The following is a 12,655-nucleotide window of genomic DNA, read 5'->3' as shown; positions in this document are numbered from 1 at the left end:
GCTTTCTGGTTTTTCTCCTACAACTAAGTACCTACTAGGTTTTTTGGATATTAATTGTGAGGCCTTACTTGGTGTACTCCTCTTCCAGTTTTATAAGCATATAATCTATATCATTCTCGTCTTCAGCGACATGACAACAACATTTAAAATTTAAAACAACCAACACACTCAGATCTTTCCTGTCCAAAATCAAATTCAACAACACACAGGATAGGCCAAAGAACTGCATCTACAAAATACCCTGTGACAGCAACAATTTCTATGTGAATTGCAAGATCACTAAGCGTCATAATTAAAGAATATGGAACATACTTCAAAAACAGGGATTTCGACAAATCACAGATATACAAACATGCCTGGGACAATGAACACAGACCACAGCGGAAATAGTCCAGGAACCGAAGCTTTTCACCTCGGAATTTTTACAGAATGGATCGATTTGCTTGAAAATTTGAGAATAAGTAGTGGATAGTCCAAGGATCAAAATCTATATGATGCCGAAAGGCGCTTTTACCAAGGGGGTGGTTGCCTCTCCATCTCGGGGGTGGAAACTTTTTATTATATTTTGACCACAAAAGTTAATAAAAACATTCATTCTAAGCTAAAAATGTTCTATACATTTTTTTCATAATAATAATAGTTTTCGATTTATTCGCTATCGAAAGTATTAGTTTTATATCGAAAAAATCAATGTTTTTCGATAATACTCATTTACGATTCACTCAATTTTTGCATTAGAAAAAATTTTTTCAAACCAAGTTCTTGGAAATTAAATAACCTATAATTTCATATTTAAACATTTTTTTGTATCTCTGATGCTAATCTTTCTATTCTGAAGAAAATGGCATTTTTTACCAAACTACAAAAATTCGTTATTCGCTTTTAACTCCAGTTTTTTAACAACTAATCATTCTAGAATCTATTAATAATACATAAATAAAGAAGACTGAATAAGGCCAATGACTCAAAACACCGCTAACTTACATTATTATGCTTCCAATGTGATTTCTCCTTTTTTTTTTCAAAAAAAATATATTGATTTTTTAACCGTAACTTTTTTATTTTTTATCTTAGAAAGTTTAGTAAAAATTAATTTTGTAGGTGTTTATAAGGTCTATAAGAGTATTGATATTAAATTCTTTTAAAATCCTCAGTCGCAAAAAGAGGTGACTTTGAAAGGATTGGTAAAGATAGTTTTTTCATGTTATTACAAGTTTTAATTGTCAATAGCTCACTCAATTTTTGCCGTAGAAAACAATTTTGCAAACCACGTTCTTGGGAATTAAATAAGCTTCAATTTCACATTTAAACATTTTTTCGTATTGCTGATGATAATCTTTCTATTCTGAAGAAAAAGCCATTTTTTTCAAACTAATAAAATTCGTTATTCGCTTCTAACTCCATTTTTTTAAAAACTAATTATTCTAAGCCGGTCAAACTTCTACAACCTATTAATAATACATAAATAAAGAAGACCAAATAAGGTCAATGACTAATTTTAATTAGGATGGTGATTAGGAGGTTGGTTCCGATCACTTTTTCTCTGAAAAAAAAATACGGACTGACATTCTTTTCTTATAAGTCACTTAATTTTTGAGCTAGAGACATTTTTTGTATTTCTGGAGATAGATATTTTTAAATACTTTAAATTAGTTTGAAGAAGTTATCCTCGAAAAATGCATAGTTTTCCCGTCTTTTGACTTTGAAACTACAATATTTAGCATTTGACGAAGAAGAGCTAACATATAATAAAGTACAGCTTGATTACTATTGGTCTTAAAGAAAACAATTTTTGTTAAGTAATGTTGTTTTGATAAAATGAAAACTTTTGGAGTTATTCTCAGAAAACTTATTAAAAACATTGATTTTTTCGATATAAAACTAACACTTTCGATAGCGATTAAATCGAAAATTATTAATTTTATCAAAAAAAAAACGTATAGAGCGTTTTTTGCTTAGAATGAATGTTTTTACCAACTATTGCGGTCAAAATATGTATAATAAAAAATTTCCACCCCCGAGATGGAATGGCAACCACCCCCATAATGGTAAATGCACCTTTTGGCATCATATAGATTTTGATCTTTGGACTATCCCCTACTTATTCTCAAATTTTCAAGCAAATCGATCCATTCTGTAAAAATTGCGACGTTTTGTCCTATTTTAAGCTTCATTATTTGGACTAAAAGATGCATCAATAATCATGAAGGAAACAGACATGAAAACGGTAAAAATCAAAGAAGGCGCCCTCATCCTACTAAATAAAGAAAAATGTCTAGCAAATCCATTAGCAGAATGCAGCGGACTTTGGTTACCAATACTTAAAGAAGATGCGAACAACAAAAACATACCAATAATAGTGGATCGGGAAACGTGAAGCACATATCTCTATCATACTTTACACATATGCAAAACACAATACATAAGACTTAACTTACAAATTTTTTACCCCAAAAACTCATTATTACGAACACTCTCAAACATAGAATCACATAACACACAGAATTATTGCACAAATACACAGAATAATCAGAGTTTGATGTATCACAGAGCATAAAACCATCCATTCTAATACCTTTCCAGCAATAGCTGGCTGTTGCCTACAACCATCATAGGCAAAGTACAATATTTGTTGACGAGGATGTGACAACCTCAATAATAACAACAATAATTGGCGGTTGTACACACCTTATCAACAAGTTGTTCTTAATTTCTTTGATAACGAATTTGGGAGTGGAAATCGAAACTTTAAGTGTTTTTAGGTACCTAAAGGTAAAGGTAGCTATGGCTAATGCCATATAAACATAACATTTATATCAACGATATGCAAAAGTTTTATAATTTTTATCCAGCTTGGAACCGCGCTTATGACTTCTACTATAAACATATAGTTTTCCCTCAAAATTTTTATAATGATTAAGCAAAAGTGATAGTCAAGAGATGTACACAACAATCAAAACTTAAAATTTCATTGGATTTGACCCAGATGTAATCCAAACGGAACTTGTTTTCAACAACTTTCTTCTTCGATGAAACCGTCTGTATTCTTAAGTATTTGAAGATATAATATGTATGCATATGGCTATTTTTATTTTACTTTAGAAAATGATGATACAATCAATTATTTTTCAGAAAAAAATTTAAATCACTTTTAAAGAAAGAAAATAGAAAACATGATGTTTTTTAAACACAAACAGATATTGAAAGACAGGGAGAAGCGTACTTTTGAAGTGTGTAAAATATATAAATTCTAGCTGAGCGCTTTCGGCTTATAAAGCCATCTTCAGAGCTATGCTACAATAAAAAGGTCTCTAATGAATATGATCTTAGAATTCAAAAGATTTAACTTACGTCAAATATTTCAAAATACCACTATGAAGAGAGAGGGATCCCATGTAAGAAGAATGGACGAAATACACGAGTTGGTCCGTTCCCCTCTTCAGATCGTTAGCGATAGAATGAAGGAACGGTACGATACCAAAGCTAAAAAGAGATGTTTTAAGAAGAACGGCAAAGTCTGGCTCCTAATCTAAAGAAGCAAATGGGCTATTTTCCCAAGTGGCAGAAGTTCTGGGAAGGTTCGTACTTTATTAAGGAAAAGATTAACGATGTCATTTACCGAATAAGCAAGATTCTGAGATACGCCGTTTTCCTTTTCTTGATGGTTTCGAAGTGTTGGCGTTCTTGGTTGATTCTTTTAAGGACATCTACATTTGTGACTTTCACCGTTCATGGTATCTTTAGGATACGGCGATAAAGCCACATTTCGAAGGCTTCTAATCTGTTTATGTCCCTCGTTTTGAGTGTCCAGCCCTCTAGGCTATATAGCAGCACCGACCATACGTAGCACTTAGTAAACCTTAGTCTTAGTTGAAGATCGAACTCTGAACAGGTCAGTACCTTCCTGAATTTTACGAAATTTTGCCGAGCTTGCTCAATGCGACATTTTACTTCCCTGTCCGATGCCCAGTCTTCAAAAAGCCACGTTTTCAGGTATTTAAATTTACTCACTCTTTCAATGGACTTGGTATTCAATGTTACGGTGGAGTTTTCAAGTGGATCCCAGTTTCGGGAGATGATCATGAATTTGGTATGTGGTCACAAATTAAGGCACCATCATCAGCATATCGTATGGTGTTGTTGCTGGAGTCAAACATGCAAAAATTGTTCAACATGAAAATGCTGCAAATTGGATTGGAGGTAGAGAGATTGGAGGGGAAAAGAAAAAAAGATTCACTTTTATTTTAATGATGAAAATCAGTAGTTCATATATCAGGAAAAATCTATATCAGAGCTCTTGACCAGTAATTGTTTTTTATATCGTTAACAATAATAACGAATAGCAGTAAAAATATATCTCCATTGTTTAAATAAACAGGCTAATTTAAACTGAAAGTATATGATATAAACAATGACATATAAAGTTAATGATGATTATAATTTCTTTTGAAAGAAATATTAATGAATGCATATCAGAGTTTGTCTCTCTGTTTTTCTATTAATTTGAAATCACTTTATGATTATTTTGTAATAGACCAGGGCATTTAGCACAAAATAAATAATTTTTTAAATACAGCACCTAGAGACTTGCAGTTTTTTGCATTATGTTCAGGATGACGTCAGGGAAAAAGTCTACTATTCACAAATGGGTGGAAATGCATAACTGCACTGTAAAGTGCATAAAATGCATCCAAAATTGCATAAATATAAAAATAAAGTGAAAATCAGTATACTAAGAAACAAATTTATTATTAGGGGGGTTTTTGGGGTCACTGAATACGATTACGCCATCAGAACTGACCTCCTGATCACCTGGTGCCCAAGGTCACGGCAAGAGACGTCATCTTCTGGAGTTTCGATGGTTTTCGGCATTAAATCAATGCAAACAAATTACTCGCGAGTTTTAGGGGTCCCTAAATACGAATATGCCATCAGAATTGACCTCCGCAGTACCTGGTGCCCAGGGTCGTTACTAAGGCACATCATCTTCTGGAGTTTCGAGGGAATTTGGCACTAAATTGATGCAACTGGACTATTCGGGGGGTTTTTGAGGTGGTTAATAAACACGAATACGAATATGCCATCAGAAGAGACTTCTGGATCACCTGGTGCCCAAGGTCACTGCAAGAGACGTCATCTTTTTCGAGGGATTTCGGTATCAAATTGATGCAAACGGATTACTTACGGGTTTTTGAGGTCGCTAAACACAAATATGCCATCAGAATTGGCCTCCGGGGTACCTGGTGCCCAGGGTCGCTAATAAGTCACGTCATCTTCTGGGGTTTCGAGGGTTTTCGGCATTTAATTGATGCAAATGGATTATTCACGGGTTTTTGGTGTCGCTAAACACGAATATATCATCAGAATTGACCTTCATAGTACCTGGTGCCTAGGACGACGAAAACAGATTACTTACGGGATTTTGAGGTCACTAAACACAAATATGCTATCGAAACCGACTCCCTGTGCACCTGGAGCCCAAGCTCACAGCAAGGGGCGTCCTGTTCTGGAGTTTGAGAAATTTCAGCATTAAATTGATAAAAGTGGATTACTCGGGGGTTTTTAAGTCGTTAAACACGAATATGCCATCAGAATAGACCACCGGATCACCTGCTGCCCAAGGTCACTGCAAGGGACGTCATCTTCTGGAGTTTTTAGGGCTTTCGGTATTAAATTGATGCAAACGGATTACGGTGCAAAGGTCTGTCATGATGGCGTCTTCGTGTTTAACCACCTCAAAAACCCCCCGAGTAGTCCAGTTACACCAATTTAGTGCCGAAATCCCTCGAAACTCCAGAAGATGACGTGCCTTTGTAGCGACCCTGGGCACCAGGTACTACGAAGGTCAATCCTGATGACATATTCGTGTTTAGCGACACCAAAAACCCGTGAGTAATCCATTTGCATCAATTAAATGCCGAAAACCCTCGAAACCCCAGAAGATGACGTGACTTATTAGCGACCCTGGGCACCAGGTACCCCAGAGGCCAATTCTGATGGCATATTCGTGTTTACCGACCTCAAAAACCCGTAAGTAATCCGTTTGCATCAATTTGATACCGAAATCCCTCGAAATCCCAGAAGATGACGTCTCTTGCAGTGACCTTGGGCACCAGGTTATCCAAAGTCTGTTCTGATGGCATATTCGTGTTTAACCACCTCAAAAACCCCCCGAATAGTCCAGTTGCATCAATTTAGTGCCGAAATCCCTCGAAACTCCAGAAGATAATGTGCCTTAGTAACGACCCTGGGCACCAGGTACTGAGGAGGTCAATTCTGATGGCATATTTGTATTTAGGGACTCCTTAAACCAGCGAGTAATCCATTTGCATCGATTTAATGCCGAAAACCATCCAAACTCCAGACGATGACGTCTCTTGCCGTGACCTTGGGCACCAGGTGTTCCGGAGGTCAGTTCTGATGGCGTAATCGTATTCAGTGACCCCAAAAACCCCCAAACAATAAATTTTGGTCCTTAGTATACTGATTTGGACTTTATTTTTATATTTATGCAATTTTGGATGCATTTTATGCACTTTACAGTGCAATTATGCATTTCCACCCATTTTTGAATAGTAGACTTTTTTCCTGGCGTCATCCTGAACATAATGCAAAAAACTGCAAGTCTCTAGGTGCTGTATTTAAAAAAAATTATTTATTCGGGTGTTTTTAGTGCTAAATGCCTTGGTCTATAATTGAGTAAACTTCCTGTTATTATACTAAAATTATGCAATGAGCACGTAAAGGTTGGAATAAATTCATTTTTTCGTGAATGGGTGAGAGATTTTCGAAAGAAATCCCGAAACAGGTCGATTTATATTTTTAAATTAAGTATGACTTTTTGCATACCTATATATCATACTAGTGACGTCATCCATCTGGGCGTGATGACGTAATTGATGATTTTTTTAAATGAGAATAGGGGTTGTGTGATAGCCCATTTGAAAGGTTATTTAATTATCTATTCAGTGATATAAATATTAACATAATTATTTATACAGGGTGTCAAAAAAATTTTTTTTTTTTAATTAAATTAGTCGAGACAAAAAGAAGAATATATTATGTAATTTATTTAATTCAAAATACATTGTACTGCTGTCAGAAAACAGGAAACAAATGTTTATTTGACAAAGAAATTTTGTTTTTCGCTTAAATTAAATGTTAAAGCTGCCACCCACCTACATCATGGCAGCTTGAACATTTAATTTAAGCGAAAAGCAATATTTATTTTTCAAAACAATATATTTTTCTGTTTTCCGATAGCAGTAGAATGTATTTTGAATTAAATAAATTACATACATTCTTCTTTTAATGTCAATTAATTTAATTAAAAAAAATTGTTTTTGGACACCCTGTATAAATAATTATGATAACGTTTTTTTTTTTGAGTGAATTTGATGGCCTTGGCCGAGCCAATTAGCCAGACATTTTGTTATTTTAAAAACAAACAAATTTGATTTTTCAATCAGAGGAATTTTTTTCTGTATTTCTAACTCTAAATACATAACAAACTAACATTATTATCTACAATTATTATCTAAATAATACTCTGTTTTGGTTGTTCATTTTTTTTTGTAAATTTTTATTTTCTTTTTGTATTTTTTTTTTGCATTTTTTTTTATATTGTTAATTTGTTTTTTTTTTATTAATTTTTTTATTGTTATTTTTTTATAAATTGTTTTTTTTACTACGCTAAGACGTAAACCCGATTCATCCTCGCGGAGGTTTACATCTTCTTAGTTTTTTTTTTGCATTTTTTATTTTTTTTGTTTTTTTTTGCATTTTTTATTTTTTTTTTGTTTTTTTTTCTTTTCTTTTTCTCTTTTTTTTTGTTCTTTTCTTTTTTCAATTATAATATACAATAATTACTTAAATCTACAGGATTTAAAACAAAATAACAACAAAACAAACATGTTTGTTTTGTTTTAACAAACATGCCTGCTTTGTTTTAACAAAATTTCTTAAATACAGGGTAAATTTTATTGCTACAATCTATATTTACAATTTTTGATATGTTCGTAAATTGTTTTTAATATATTAATCTCTTCAGAAAAAATCAAATTGTTCAGGTAGACGGGAAGTGGAATTTTTAATATATTAAGATTATCATAAAATTTGTTTATATTTACTGATTGATGTGAACATTCGAGGAGAATATGTAGTAGATTACCTTCTTTTCCACACTCACAGTTAGGTGACTCTGTGAGACCCAGACTGTACATATGAAGGGGGGTAAGAGCATGATTACATCTCAATCTATTTATAACTCTTATGAAATGGCGATTTGATACAGAATGAAACCATCTTTTAATGGGAATTTCAGGTCGCATTTGTTTGTAATTACTACCAGTTCTCGTGTTTCGATAATACCTTTGCCAATTTTCTTTTTGGTGTCGTCTACTAATAATATCAATATCCGAAATGGGTAGTAAGTTCATGGGAAGTTCTTCGCCTATTTCTAGGGCGGATTTGGCTAGCCTGTCTACTATTTCGTTACCCCTAATGCCTGCGTGTCCCTTTATCCATGATATAATGATGTTTTTTCCTAAATTTGCAATTTTATTATAAAGAGTCATAATTTCCAGTTCTATATGATTGAGTTGTTGGTACTTATGTACGTTAGTTAGTCTATCAACGACACTCTTACTGTCTGTAAATATTATGCAGCTATAGGGCAGAGGCGGCTCTAGCCCATGTAGCGTCCGTGTGCAGTCTATGCTCTGGCGCCCTTTGGTAGACGCGCAATAAAAATGGAATAGTCGAATAGGTACCTACCTATTCCTAGTCGTGACCCGTCAAAATACCCCGGTGTAAACAACCCCGTCAAAAAAGCCCCGTCAAAATAGCCCGGACACAAAATAGCCTCGATAAAATAGCCAGCAACCAAAATAGCCCCGACAAAATAGATCGCACACAAAATAACCCCGGTCAAAACAGCCCCGGCTAAAATAGCCCCGGCTAAAATCCTCTTAGAAAACACCTCCAAAAAAAGTTTTACCTTTTAACGGAGTACCATTTATTTTAAATTACTATTCTAATTGGGAAATAAGCCACAATTTACTTAAAAAAATATTTTATTAACGTTTCAACTTCCACTTCGGACGTCGTTGTCAAAATACAAAATATTAATAAATTAAACAAAAATGTTGTTGCTCAGTAAAAAAATTCTTCTAATAATTTAATTTAAACTGACTCATTCATATCGGCAATTCAGACGCAGCTACAGTATGGTGCAAATGGAAGGAATAAATTCGTTATTTCGTAAGCCCGCGACGCTGAGGAAAAATCCTGAAATAGATCGATTTTTATTTTTAAATTACGATATTCTGTTATATATGTCATACTAGTGACGTCATCCATCTTTGCGTGATGACGTAATCCATGATTTTTTTTTAAATGAGAATAGGGGTGGTGTGCTAGCTCATTTGAAAGGTTATTTAATTCTCTTTAGTAATATAAACAATTATATAATTATTTATACAAGGTGGCCAAAAACTTTTTTTAATTTAAATTATTTGACAAAAAAAGAACAATGAATGTAATTGATTTAATTTAAAATGCATTTTACTGTTGCCCGAAAACAGAAAAAAAATTATATCACAAATAAACATTGATTTTCGCTTAAATTAAATGTTCAAACTTCCAAGAGGCAGAGAAGACTGGACTCGAGTTCTCTGAAAAGACCATTTTTATTTAATGTGGTTAAGATAAACATCTGAATAGAGGATAATTACCATTTCCGAAAAAATGTATTTTTAAGGGTTTACTTCATGATGAATTCTGAAGGGAGCTATTTTGTCGGGGCTATTTTGTCGGGGCTATTTTGTTGGCGGGCTATTATTCCGCGGCTATTTTGTCTACAGGCTATTTTGTCGGAGATATTTTTTTTTTATTAACATCCAACGTTTATTGCAATCTGTCTGATCACAAACAATAAGCAATACATAATATTATTGAAAAATAACATAGATGGAAGCCGCCCAGTGGCGAGCACCCAGTAAGACATATAACATAATTTTAAAATAAGACATAACAATTACTTGGAACATAATACATAGATAGATAAAATTTAGTATAGTGGACAGTTCAGACAATAAAAATATGATTATTAAAAGTCTAAGGAACATGAATAAAAATACGAAAGAAGTTTAAAAATCACTAAAACTAAAACATGATTATTTCACTGCACTATGACACCGGAGATATTTTGTGTGCGGGATATTATGTCGGGGCTATTTTGTCGGAGCTTTTTTGACGGGGCTATTTTGACGGGGTACCATTCCTAGTAATAGTACATAGGGTATTAGAGGGTATTAGGTACACTTATATTGTAAACAAAATTCCAGATGTAAATAGTCCAATATTAAATGATGTCGGGAGCCAATAGGTAGTCACGGCGTCAGAACAACCTACCCAAAAGAGCCCCCGCAGACTGCAGACTTTTTATCGGCAGTTAGTTTGCCTTCAAACTAATTTTTGGGCCAAATATCGGCCGACAGTTTAATCAGTGTGAGCTAACTAGGACTTGCGCACACACGACGATTGTTTATCGGTCGATAGTTCAATTCTCTCCTAGTTTTGGTATCCAATACTTGTGCCGCATGAATATTTTTTAACATTTTGCGAAAAAAATGGCATCGTCTAATTCACAATCGTTAATTGTAAAAACCTGCATGGCCCAATTAGCATGACTAGTTCATTGATGAAGGTGACTAAGATCATCCGATAAAAGACGAAAAACTTTTGGGTAATCAAGTAATTTAGAATACATTGTGTAGAAGTTTCCACTTAATAATCTGTCACTGAGAATTCATCATCAGCATCATCAACAGCTATTCCATCCATCGCCAGAAGAAAGCCTTCCTTAGGTGTATCCATTCATTTTAGTTTGTTGTTTTTTGCATCCATTCGTGACCAGCCATTCACTTTCGTGACAAGCTAAGAATTTGCTTCGTCCAACGGTTGTTTTCCATTCTTCCTATGTGTCCTGCCAGTTCCATTTTAACATGACAATCTTCTGGATCACGTCTGTTACTTTTAACCGTCGCGTTGTCTTATTTCTTTCACTGTAAATTGGATGCACTCAATACTCTCGGAATCTCTTCTTGGATTTTCTCCTCCATTATATGAGAGCGATAATAACATTTCTGGAAAATTTTTTCATTGTGCGACTACTAACTTCAACAGTCAAATAAGAACTTTAGTACTAAATCGTTCGAGAGAAGTCGGTTGGATGTTGATAGCGTGCGCCCTCTTTACCAACCCGACTGTTTAGTTGGCTCGGTATGCGCACTAACAGCCCATCCCGACTAAACTATCGGCCGATAAAAAGTCTGCGCACTATGCGGGGCTCCGCTTACTGCAGTGTTTTATCCTTTAAGTGTTTTAATTTTTGAAGGAACGAAAAAGTGTCATTATTTTGCTTTAAAAGTTCGAAGCGTTCGTCAAATTTAGTAGTTGCGGTATCTAATAGGTAATAGTAAAAGTTTACTTTAAAATGTATTTTCGCGTCAGTTACTGATTTATCTTCCGCCTCCTATTAAAAAAAATCATATTTTATGTTGAAACAAAGTAAAGGACCCGCTCTTTGGTGCTCGGCGCCCCTAACATCCCGGCGCCCGTGTGCACCGCACACCCTGCACAATAGGTAGAACCGCCTCTGCTATAGGGTTCGTTACTAAATATGTGTCTTAAAGCAAAAAGTATCGCTATCATTTCAGCGGTGTATATCGATGATTCACAAGGCAATTTGAATAATTTTTTAAATCCACTTTGAATATTGATTATTGCACATCCTACTTTGTTTTGTACTTTGGATCCATCTGTATAGTAAAACTGATAATGTGGCCATTTATGAAGTATAAATGATTGAAAAACGGCTGGATTTAAATTAATATCCATAAAAAAAGTATTAATTTGTTTTGAGAAAATTTCTTCTAATACATGGGAATACATAGGTGAAACTTGATTTTCATAAGTATAGAAAGTACTTATTGGTATTGAGATATTTTCAAGTAACTATCTACAAGAAGGGAACATTTTTTCTTTGTCCAATATTTATGAGTTAGATCTAAAATTGATAACTTATGTATATCCTGCAGATAGTTTGTATTTTTTCCTATAGCTCTAGTAATAAATTTATCACTTAAAAACTGTCGTCGAAATTCCAGGGGTGGTTCTATCGCCTCAACTTCCATTATATTAACGGGTGTAGACTTCAAATATCCAAGACAAAGTCGAAGACATTTATTTTTTTGTATTTCTAATTTATTCAAATGTGTGTTTGCAGCAGTTCCATACAGATGACAACTGTAATCGAAAATAGGACGAATCATAGTACGGTAAAATAAAAGTGCTATATTTGGATCGGCACCCCAATTAGTTCTACAAAAGGCTCGTAGAATATTCATTGCATTTTCAGACTTTTTTATGATATGATGCATGTGATCCTTCCATAGAAGTTTTCTATCCAAATAAGTACCGAGATATTTTATACAATTTTTAATAGGATATTGAATTTGACCTACTGCCAAATGACCTTGTGGAATTTGACGATTTCTGGAGAAAATGCAAATTTCTGTTTTAGATTCTGATATTGCTAAACCAATATTTTGATAGTGATTAAGAACAGCCTTAATTGAGACATTAAAATTAT

At 34.0% G+C, this 12,655-nt stretch overlaps 1 protein-coding gene across 3 annotated transcripts in view; it reads left to right on the top strand.

The window, feature by feature from the left end:
* LOC114334384 (progestin and adipoQ receptor family member 3-like) overlaps positions 1-12,655 on the top strand; it is a 119,738-nt gene that overhangs the window by 41,042 nt on the left and 66,041 nt on the right. The window lies entirely within an intron of this gene.

This window comes from Diabrotica virgifera, chromosome 4 (genome assembly GCF_917563875.1).
Source record: "Diabrotica virgifera virgifera chromosome 4, PGI_DIABVI_V3a".
In the NCBI taxonomy this organism is placed as follows: domain Eukaryota; kingdom Metazoa; phylum Arthropoda; class Insecta; order Coleoptera; family Chrysomelidae; genus Diabrotica; species Diabrotica virgifera.
This window is presented reverse-complemented; position numbering and strand designations above follow the sequence as displayed.